The sequence below is a fragment of the Nanorana parkeri genome, unplaced genomic scaffold (assembly GCF_000935625.1).
Source record: "Nanorana parkeri isolate BGI_ZX_2015 unplaced genomic scaffold, ASM93562v1 scaffold926, whole genome shotgun sequence".
Taxonomy (NCBI): domain Eukaryota; kingdom Metazoa; phylum Chordata; class Amphibia; order Anura; family Dicroglossidae; genus Nanorana; species Nanorana parkeri.
The window spans coordinates 191,645-203,674 of NW_017307194.1; positions in this window are offsets into that span (position 1 = coordinate 191,645).

Below are 12,030 nucleotides of genomic sequence, written 5' to 3' on the forward strand. Positions count from 1 at the left end.
GAGAGACACCCGGGATCACGTAAAAATTTCCTCAGGCGAAAAGGGCTCATGACTCACGAGTGGAAAACGTTTAAGAAGGCCTGGTCTAGATGGAGACCTGGGTCTTATGTTTTGTTTAAAACCACCAAAAGGAAAGTACAAAGCTATACAAAGCTATATAAGGTGTTTGTACTATACATAATGCAAATATAATATTCAAACTTATTTTGAAATTTTAAACACGCTTTCTAACCTTATACATTACTGCAGTACTTATGCTCTAGTACAATATTAAACACCATCACTATCTCCATATGCACATGAAGCAAAATAAACAGTATATAAAACTAGACAAGAATCAAATATCAAAGAAAAGATGAAAACAACACTTTTGGAACAACAGACTGGAGGAAACTTGGGAAATGATAAAAGCAAAAAGTGATAAATATTAATGTCTGCAAGCCGAGTTATTAGCCTGAGGGGTCACAATGTGGTGAGGAGAGCATGGCGGTATGCCAACAAATGCCCCATGTGGTGTTTCCAAAGCAGAGTCATGGGATGGGGACGTGTCATGGGCTGTGGACATACGACGCCTCTCCCTTGTGAATGCTGCTGCTAGACTCATTCACCTAACCAACCGCTCAGTGTCTACAACCCCCCTCTACCAATCCCTCCATTGGCTTCCATCCCCCGGCCCTCTCTGCCAATCCCTCCACTGGCTTCCATCCCCTGGCCCTCTCTGCCAATCTAATTGCTCCACTGGCTTCCATCCCCTGCCCCTCTCTGCCAATCCCTCCACTGGCTTCCAATAGCCCAAAGGATCAAATTCAAAATCTTAACAATGACTGACAATCCATCCACAACTCTGCCCCAGGTTACATCTCAAACCTTATCTCAAAGTATCACCCTAACTGCCCCCTCCTCCCAAGACATCCTGCTTTCCAGCTCCCTCGTCAACTTCTCCCATGCTCGCCTCCAGGACTTCTCTAGAGTCTCTTCCATCCTCTGGAACTCCCTACTCCAACCTTTCCATCTATTTCATTCTCTGACTGCCTTTAAGTGATCCCTGAAATCTAATTTCTTCAGGGAATGTCTTCCTAATATTGTAAAGCGCTGTGCAAACTGTTGATGCTTTATAAATCCTATATAATAATGACAAGATGTGGGCAGAGAGGATCAGAGAAGAGGAGAAGCATCATTGCATAGGTAAGTTATTGGGTCGCCTTTCTTTTCACTTTATGTAATGTCACCTGTCACTGGGTCATGATTTTCCCAAAATTCTCCCCAATGAGAGCTTGACAGAGGGTCTAACCCTTCCCCACTCTAGAAAAATGTTGGTTATTCCACCACATCATTCATAGATTTTTGATAAAATATACATTGGAGAGGAGATGGTTGATACAGACATTTCATGTAATAAATCAAATGGTTATTTTGTTTCAAGTTTTTTGTTTTTTTTCTAGGAGCATATTGAGTTTTTGCATATATTAAAACAGTGGTTCTCAACCTATGTAACCTCGGGACCCACATTCGTCCTTGGTCATTAAGTCGCAACCCAAATTGCACTGAAATGGAAGGCACAGCATTGAACTTTCTGGTGCGGGCGACCAAACTGTGGGTGGGAGGTGCGTTTGGGGTGACATTCAAAAGATCCACCCAGTCTCCATACCTTACAAGAACTGGAGTGGATCCTTAGCCTGGGGTCCAGTGTGGGCTGCTGTGCTGTGACGGAGCTCCATCCATATGTGCAATGCTTGTACGGCTCCATTGCATGTCCTGTAGTAGCCAGAATGTGACATCACTCTGGTCCAGGACACGTGAGGGAACTGTAAGTATGGATGGAGCTCCCTCACGGGCATAGCCCCAGTCCATCCCACCTCAAGCTGACACTCTGCACCAGCCAGCATATTTTGAATGGCTGTTTGGCGGCAGAACTGACAGTGCTGCGGTAGGGGGAAGCTGATGAGCTTTTCACCTACAAAAATGGAAGACACGCGGCGACCCACTTTTGGGTCACGACCCACCAGTTGAGAACCAAGGTATTAAAAGTACAGTACTGTAGTTCTACAATTATAGGGCTAGCAGTTTTAGGAATGGCCTTACTGCGCCATCTTGTGGTGATAGACGATTAGTATTGTAATAGGATAACGTTTGGAATATTTCAGAGATCGCTCACAATTGATGGGGGAAAAAAACTATACACAGGGGTCAGTTTACTAAAGGCAAAACCGGTTGTTCACTTTGCAAGGGAATTTTGCCTTTAGCTTAGTGAATGAGGTGAAGCTCTGACTTCTATCATCCAATCATGTGCAAGAAAAAAATACAGTTATTACTACTATTATTATTCTTATTATTATCCTTGCATGTGATTGGGTATTTGCTGCAAAGATACATTTCACCGCATTTACTTAGCTAAGGGAAAATTCTCTTACAAAGTGAACAGCCTATTTGCCTGTAGTAAATAAACCCCATAGCATCAATCTTCACCAAGGCTCAGTTCACACACCTGACTGTTGCGCTGCACTGTAGGGCTGCAGCTAACGATTATTTTCATAATCGATTAGTTGCCCGATTATTTTTTCAATGAATCGATTGGTTGCATCTCTCTGCCCTCCAACCAACTAACCGATGAGAATAGTTGCCAACTATTCTCATAATCGATTATTATCAATGTATTCGATTAGTTGTTGCAGCCTTAGTGCACTGTGGTAATGCGCGTTCATTAACACTGTGCAGGAATGTGTGCTGGGTTAGGCAGCCCATTCAAACTGAGTGGGTTGGCAATGCACGTCAAGGGCAAAGAAATTGGACCTGCACCTGTTTTGGTAGTGCATCGTAGCACACATTAGTGCACTGCCACTCATTGCACTGCCACTCATTGCACTGCATTGCAGCACTTCTGCATTGCCAAAGATTGTTGGGGTCCCATTCAGAATGAATAGCACCACATCGCACCATGACAAGTATCAAACCATGCCGTGTTGTGCGTTAAGGCCAATAAGCAATTGAGGGAAGCAAATGATCAGGATGGTTCCAATACTCATAGAGGAAAAGTTGGAAAAAAGTGAGTGCAACAGCTCGATCCTCTAGTTTTAGATCGATGCACGCTGCATCAATGAGAACCCAAAATTTGGAAATAATACCAATAGGCTGCGACTCCTCAGGGGTAAGCTCGCCAGTCCAGCACTAGAGTGACTCAGAATCAGAGTCTCTGTGGCCCATAGCTGGGAAACCACTAAAGCAGCGGGCAAATCAGATATAGTGTGCAGGAGAGGGCACAGGGGAGCGCTTGTGGCCTCTGCAATCAGAGTCAGTGAATAACTGGATGACTTGGGCCATACAACCTTGTCTGACTGTGGTGAGGACTTCAGCTGAACGGGACCGAGGACCCAATCATGCCGATCGGAGCTAAAAAGAACTCAGAGGACAAAACAGACTCTATGAGCAGAGGACAACATGATTGCGATGTCTGAGTCAGTCATCGACACCGTCAGTACACGTCCTCCAAACAGCTCTAGAGTGGTTAGCAGAAAATAAGCTGATACAACCAACTTCCCATGTCTAGAGTCCAAAATGTTGCAAGTTGTGTGGTGGTAAGGCAACATAAGAGCTCAAAGGTACAGCTGGTAGGAGGTGAGGTTTGGATGGCCGGTGGTGACCAAAGTCACTGTTGGTGGGCAGCAGGAATGGGTTGGAGATCAAAGCTCCATGTGGCTCTTTGCAAGCAAGAGCAGGTAGATGCTTCCTTGATGCTGTATGCGCTCAGTTCCACAGTGGCACCCAGCAATGCTCGGCCTGAAGCATGCTGGTAGTAGGAAGTGTTATCGTCTTCTGTAGACAGCGCTATAACCTGAAGATTAAAGACCTTCTATGACCCTCAATGGACGAGAAAGAACTAACAGTTAAAAGAGATCTATGAGGTGAGTGATTTCCACTCATCCTCATAGTTAGAGCCAACCTGCGACAAAGAAGCTGTCAAAGGTCAGTTCTATCGATCCGGAAGTGAGCAGAAGCATGCACTGATCTGCAGACTTCTGGATCATGTCCCTGCAGAGAGCCGTGACTGTCAGTCACGGCTCCCTGCAGGGATTCCCTCCCTCCCCTCTCCGATCCTCCAGCGCTAAATGGAGGAACGGACGGGGGAGGGGGCGGGCACAGCTGGCTCTGCCTCTAGAAAGGCAGAGCAAGGTGTCACTCACGCAGCTGGGCGGATCCAGACAGTATTGTCAGGATCCGTCCCTGCTGCGGCGCTCTCAGTATATCGGGGGCAATAGCCCGCTATATACTGAGCTTTTGGTCACGGGAGGGGGTTAGTATATGTCCTCCCATGACCCTAAAGAGAGCTATGGGGGAAAACACTTACTCCGTAGTTCTCTTTTGATGCAGTTATGTATTTATTAAATAATAAATGTATTTTTAATGCAAGCAATGTAATTGTCTGAATATGCCTCCATCTTGGTCTTCTGTATGGCAGCACTTAAACTAGGAGCTAGAGTGGCAGCAACCAGTCAGTCTCCCCATGCTGTTCCAGAAGAGAGCATTCTGACATGGAGTCATCATCAGTGTGCTATTTTTCTTTTATTGTCCGATTAGCAAGGTGGGGGTAACTATGTTACATGGCAGTGAATGTGAGGGCCTGTCTGTGTTGTCTGCCAGGGCTGCCTGGATTACACACCTGGCTGAACAAAAGTTACACATCCCCTATGTATGCATTTTAACAGTGTAATCAGCTTTTTGTCTGGAATTTATACACTTACTGGACAAGAATAAAAGTCACACACTCTAATATTTCGTTGGACGGCTTTTAGCTTTGATTACGGCACACATTCTCTGTGGCATGATTTTGATAAGCTTATGCAATGTCACAACATTTATTTCCATCCAGAGTTGTATTCATTTTTCACCAAGATCTTGTAGTGATGATGGGAGAGTCGGACGACTGCGTAAAGTCTTCTCCAGCACATCCCAAAGATTCTCAATGGGGTTCAGGTCTGAACTCTGTGGTGGCCAATCCATGTGTGACAATGATGTCTCATGCTCCCTGAACCACTCTTCCACAATCTGAGCCCGATGTATCCTGGCATTGTCATCCTGGAATATGCCCAATGTGCCATCAGGGAAGAGATAATCCATTGCTGGAAAAACCTGATCATGCAGTATCTTCAGGTCAGCAGCTGACCTAATTTTTGGGGGACATAACATTGATGAACGTAGACCTGACCAACTGAAGCAACCCCAGATCATAGCACTGCTCCAAATCCAAGTGGCCACTTTTTTTTGACCAGGCAGTGTAACGGAAACCTGTCATGAGTGAAATGGGGAGGACACCATTGCTCTTCTTTTGAAAACATAATTTGCCTTTCACGCTGGTCCTCAGAACTGGGCACAAGACTAAGCCACTGTATGATTAACCACATTTATCATTTTTGTGATTTTTTTTTTTTATTTTAGCAATAAAATGGCAATAATCAATGGAGGAGATCACAGCTGGGCCAGGAGAGGAAGAGGACAGCAGTAGCCAAAAGAGTGGACTTCATTATGATCATCAACGATCTCTGAAGTCCCCGACACTTAAAACAGGTTGTAGGTAGTTAGCTTGGAATGCATGGATAGGATTTATTCTGTCCATCTTTGTTACCCTATTTAATTGGAATTAATACTTATTTATATTATATTTATTTATATATTAAAATATATTTATATTATTATTATATCTTTTATTCAGTAAAGCTATCCCTGTTTACACCTTTTATTAATGTAATTGCCTATGCTTCACTGAAGTTTACAGTACAACTCAACATATTCCCTAGCAATAGTCGCTGACCTGTAACAAGTATGCAGATCAGAAATTCAGAAGTCCCCATCAGCATAATTGTTTTAGGGAAGTGCACTTATACTCACCTTTCTTGTACTCCTCCACTGCTCCATCAGAACCCTCATGAAATACCCAATGCTTCTGGATATGGGGGAGCACGTGACCTCCTCCAAGGATGCAGTGTTCAGCTCTTAGCAGCCAAGTGCCAGCCTCAAATACTTTCACGTGAGGTAGGGCGACGATGTCATCAATCCTGTGTGAGCTCCAACAATGTCCGACATGGAGCTTGCATGGCTCCAAAGACTTGATATTGGTAATGGCTGTTAAGGTCTTGACAACTGGCTGCAAGGACCTGAGCACGGCATCCTAGGAGGATACAGTGCGTAGATTTTAGCAGCTAATGGCCAGGCTCAAAGACTTTCACACGAGTAAAGGCATGATGTCATCAATCCTCTATAAGCTCAATGTCCAATATGGAACTTACATGGCTGCTAAGGCCTGATCTTGACAACTAGCTGCTAAGACCTGAGCACAATCTTAGCAGCCAATAGCAGGGGTCAAAGACTTTCTCATGAGTGAGAGGATGATGTCATCAATCCTGTGTAAGCTCCAACACCATCCAACGTTAACCTTACATAGGGGTTGACTCCTGGTTCCTACAGAGGAACAGAGTGTAAGAGGAGTAAGAGGCTCACAATATAATTTCCCCAAAAATCATAATTTAAAACACAACTGCTTCTCAATGTATCTTCTGTGAAAAAAAAATCACTCGGAGATATAGATTTAGTGAGAGAGTTTTAATGGTACAAAATGATTACAGCTACAATTTAGGCATTTCCCGGTAACTGGGTTTTAGGGCTCCTTCAGAGTATGCGTCATCACACCGGTTCATATACAGAGCACTCGTGTTGGAGGGGGGGTGGCAATTTTGAGGCCTGACACAATACTCCCAAGAATGCGGTCTATCAGTTCATAGAGAACAACAGCCAACATAGGATACATTCTCATTATTGGTCTAGTCCACAAAATGGCACCATCACAAGGTTTGGGGAACAGGTGCTCTTTTACATAATTAAAAATAATAATTACATTTGCCACTGTAAAACATGAAATTATAAGAGAGTGCTGCCAATATCAAAGCCTTCTCCTCCCTCCCCAGTGGGCTGTTGAGGAAGGTAAATCCAGGCTTCTGGCAGCCATTGTGGGCCACATGTTGAAGTGTCAGAGAAGAACTGAGGTGTTATCTGCTGGAGACCAGTCAGCTTTTCATTGTTTGCGGGGTAGGTTCGAAAGTTAAGGACAAGCTGACCGGTTGCTGTAGACAACACAGACAGTTATTATTTGAGAAACTTAGAAACATGAGGACCCTTTTTTTCCTGGTGTGTAAACATGTGTACATTACCCTGCAACTATAAAATACCTAAGCAGATATAAATATAACACTGGATCATAAAACTACATGATGAGTAACATCTGGATTTGTTCTCCAGAGTCAAAGTAAAATACAGTGAGAGGGTTACTATTATTACGACTCAATGTCTTCATCACTATAGGATGAGGCTCAAACTTAAATCCTTGTGGGATCTTGAGCTGCTCCGCCTCCCTTGCTGCTCATTATTAGATCTCCTAAGAAAGTGCCTCTATTCAAGACTGGGCTCCACTGGTTCATCAACAGCCCTCTACTTCTAGAATATGGCCATAAAGCAGGGGGAGCCCAGTCTCTAACCAAGACTGGCCCCATCGGTTTATCAACAGCCCGCTTCTTCTAGAACAGTGGTTCTCAACCTGAGTAACCTCAGGACCCACATTTGTCCTCTATCATTAAGTCGTGACCCAAGTCGCAGTGCAATGGAACGCACGGCAGTGTGGGCTGCTGTGCTGGAGCTCCATCCATATGTGTATTGCTTGTACAGCAACTATGTGCGCCTGTAGAGTTGACAGGAGACAGAATGTGATATAACTCCAGTCCAGGCAACTCTACAGGACATGCAAGGGAGCTATAAGCAATGCGCGTTTGGATGGAGCTCCCTCGCAGCCATACCTCCAGCCCACCCCACCTCGAGTCGCTACTTGGCGCCGGGCAGCATATTTTGAATGGCTGCTCAGTGTAAGAATGGACACTGCTGCACTAGGGAAGGCTAGGGGGAAGTGAGGAGCCTCTCAACTAGAAAAGTGGAAGGCATGCGGCGACCCACTGAACACTGGGTCGCGACCGACTTTTGGGACACGACCCACCAGTTGAGAACCAATGTTCTAAATATGGCCACAAAGCAGGCTGTGGGCCACTTTGCACCTCTCCTGTACACGATTAGACCTCCTAAGAAAGTACCACTAACCAAGACTGGGCTCCATTAGTTTTGCAAAAGCCCTCTACTTTTAGAATATGGCCACAAAGCAGGGGGAGCCCAGTTTCCAACCACGACTGGGGTCCACAGGCTCATCAACAGCCTGCTACTTCTAGAATATGGCCACAAAGCAGGGGGAGCCCAGTCTCCAACCAAGACTGGGCTCCATTGGTTTATCAACAAGCCTGCTACTTCTAGAATATGGCCGCAAAGCAGGAGGTGGGCCACTTTGCACTTCTGCTGTGCACAGCTCTCAGCTCTCATGGCCATAACCAGAGGAGCAGGCCACTGGTAAACCAAGGGAGCATGATTCCGTATTTATTTAAATGGTCTGCTGTATTTCTGGTTTGCATTATATGTCCCCAGAGGGTTTAAGTCTGCTTTATAGACTAGAGAATGTTTGTATGACCTGTTTTTTTTACTGCAGTGTGTGAAGCCTAAATCTGCAGACACAAGTAATGAGGATGGTGTGAGGTTGTGTTGTACTTGTGCTGGAATGTGTCGAATGGTTTTCTACTGCATGACAGCTAATCCTGTATAAATGTATTTCATTGTCTATAAAAGACTTACCAACATCTTACAAATGGGATTTTTTTTATCCTGATCATTTCTTCCAGCTTAACATTACAAAGACCAAAATGACGGTCTCCTCAATATATATTGAGAGTAAAAGTATATCTATTATAATTTTAGGAAGTTATGTTAAAAAAAAAAACCCTGTGAGCCCTATAGGAGACTTCACTTAGGAATTGCCACCATATTGCATGCCTGCACCAATGTAATAATGCTTCTGCCGCTGCTTATGTTTTCTTAAAGACGTTACATACAAGTTGACAAACTTTGCTCTTAGGTACACAGCAATACAAAAGGTGTTGCAGGGCAATGAACCCCTCGCAGCTGCTACAAGCAGGAATCTGAAGAGCCCCATTCTTATTGAGAATGGAGAACAATTTTCAAATAAGAACTCCACCAAAAACCAACACCTTCTGTTTGCGGAGAAGGCTCCCAATAGGGTAACTCTATATAGTGTCAGTCTTGACTAACAACTTCCATTGACTAAATGCACAATTTGCCTCACAGTCTCAGCACATGTAGAGCTGTTGAGAAGCAGAAACAACTGGATCTAATATTTATTTACCTGTTTCCAGTTAAACTGTCTCTTCATGCTGGTGTAAGCAGTCCCTAGATAACGATTGCCATGGTGCAGTTCTCTGAACTCAATTCCTTCTTACTGTTTAGTGATTAGCCGTCTCAGCCGCTTTGTTGCTGTTTCAACAACCTGTCAAAGCTAACCTTAGAAAGTATTATTTTACAGAAGGAGTAGCTAATGCTTGGAAGAGACCTTTGGCAGGGGCAGTGAGCCCATCAACGATAACTGAATTTATACATGCTTGAGATAAACCTAGATCTATAAACAAAAAATAAAGAGGGGCAGGCTAGATGGAGCACTTGGTCTTTTATGGCCATCACTCTACTATGTCTTTATGTCAATTGAAACAACAGCACCATGGAAACAATTGTCATAGAGGTATCCTGTACCTGGTGCAAGCGACAACTTACAGGAAGCAACACAACAACAGCTGGGTGTAAGAAAGTCCTTCCTCTTTCAAGAGCATTTTCTAAAAAAAGCCCCCTATTACCCTTCGGCCCCTCCTTTAGACTCACCCACAGTATCTTAGTTAAAACACAGAGGAACCCTGCTGTACTTGACTAACTTAAAGGAGAACTATGAGATGAGTGAAAATCACTCCTCCTCATAGTTCGAGCCAACGTGTGACAATGAAACTGTCACACGTCGGCTCAATAGATCGGGAAGTGAGCGAACACATACCTTCACTCGCTCACTACTCGAGCATGTCCCTGCAGAGAGCGGTGACTGTCAGTCACGGCTCCCTGCAGGGGTTCCCCCCTCCCTGCTCCAATCCTCCAGCGCTGACTGGAGGAACGAACGGGGGGAGGGGGCGGGCACAGCTGGCTCTGCCTCTAGATAGGCAGAGCCCGCTGTCACTCACGCAGCTGGGTGGGACTCGACAGTAATGCGGCGGTCTCGGTATACTGCGAGCTGTAGCTCGCGATATACTGAGCTTTGGGTCACAGGAGGAGGCTAGTATATGTCCTCCCGTGACTCTTAAGAGAACTATGGGGAAAAACGCTTACCCCATAGTTCTCTTTTAATCCTCACCAATAAAAACAGCCATTCATATGGAGAAGCAACTGATTTTATGGCTGCAATGTGATACCCAATTTCCGCAGAAGGTGGAATCTAAATCTGGGCTTGTGTGCATGGTAAAATACAGCATCATTTTTGGCATTTTCAGCTTGCATTTGAGATCAGCTTGAGACTTTTCTGAGAAACTTATGAGTCCCGTTAGAGCGATTGTGCCCCCTTTCTGAGCTGCATTTCCATAGCATCGGGAGAAGAGCAGTTCTAATGCGACAAAATGTCCAAGCACTCAAGTCCTTTTACTTCTTGAAGATCAGGGACAACTTAGGAGCTATGTAAGGTCTGCAATGTCTGTCTGTTATCCAGAAAATCCCCTTTAAGCAAAACTGATCTTTGCAAATACACGTCATCACCTAATTGTGATAGATCAGTGAACTTCAATGTCTGGGGGCCTAATCCTTCCCAGTGTAAGCGTAAACGTATCAAAACACCTCCTGCAGCAGGAAAGCCAGTCTAGATCTGGCCGGCATACACAATGCAAAGCTTAAAACCACGTTGTGATTACATCTGCCCGCTCCTACCATAGGAGATTGCTTACAGAGAGACTTCTTTGATATGTGGACTCCCCACGAAAAATGCTTGGCCAAAGATCCCACCTGATAGCCCAACTGCATGCTTCAGGTGGGCAGGAGCAAGAACATGGCGTGGTATCCCAGGTTTTGGGACATTAAAGAGTGGCCGGTTCTAAGCCAACTTTTCTACTGCATGAGCGATTTGGACATGTTTAGGCTGCAAGAAGTTCAACCTATAAAGCCCACAAAAGTAGATTATTAGTGCTCTTCTCTTCTTTTAACTTCTAACTCTCTACACCGACATAAATGTTTGTTTTGGGTGGAGTTCTCTTTAATGTCTTGCCTTTTTATTCTTCTAAAGGGCCCAATTTATTAGGCAGCTCATATGTGACATAAGCACACCAAGCGTCCATGATGTCTTCTGTAAACTCTTTGACTGGCCCATTCTTACCAGCATCTGTGCTGCATCTGTATTTCAGTATGCGTTTCATCTCCTTCAAGCTTTTATAATAATAATTAAAAAAAAAAACAATAACCAAAGCCAGGTATGCGGCTCTCCGAACATATCTTGAGGTCCTCAGCTTCTCTTCCAACCTCCACGCTCTTGTTTATGTCATGTACATAGGGCTCTGGCTTGCAAGCATGCATTAGTTGCATATCTGCTACCTGTCCCATTAGGAAACTTAGACAGCTGTGTCATAAGCGTTAGATATGCTCCTCAAAAGATGGATATCCTAGCACTGAAGGCTCTTCAGGATCTTCTAGCAGTAAAAATTCACATTTTACGAGAAGACAAAAACAAACTAATAAGATTACAGGCATAAAAAGAGGAAATTGGCAAGATTTCCAGCTTGGGGACAGGCAGAGGAGTGATGAGGATAGTAAAGATTATGTTAGGGTAATACTATGCCCTTGAGCTTGCAATGCAAGGACAAGTCAGTGAAGGATTGTGCAGTGTTCTGTTCAGGTCCACCACCTGAGATAATGTTCTGTTTTTGTATTACTGAAGCACAGGGCAGTAAGACAATCAAATCCTCTGCTGAACGAAGTGCTATTATTCATGTATTACAGAGAGAGGATCCCCAGCTGATTCCAATATCAAGGATCTGCTACTTGTGATTATACTCTTCACATACTAGAATGGTGGTATACATT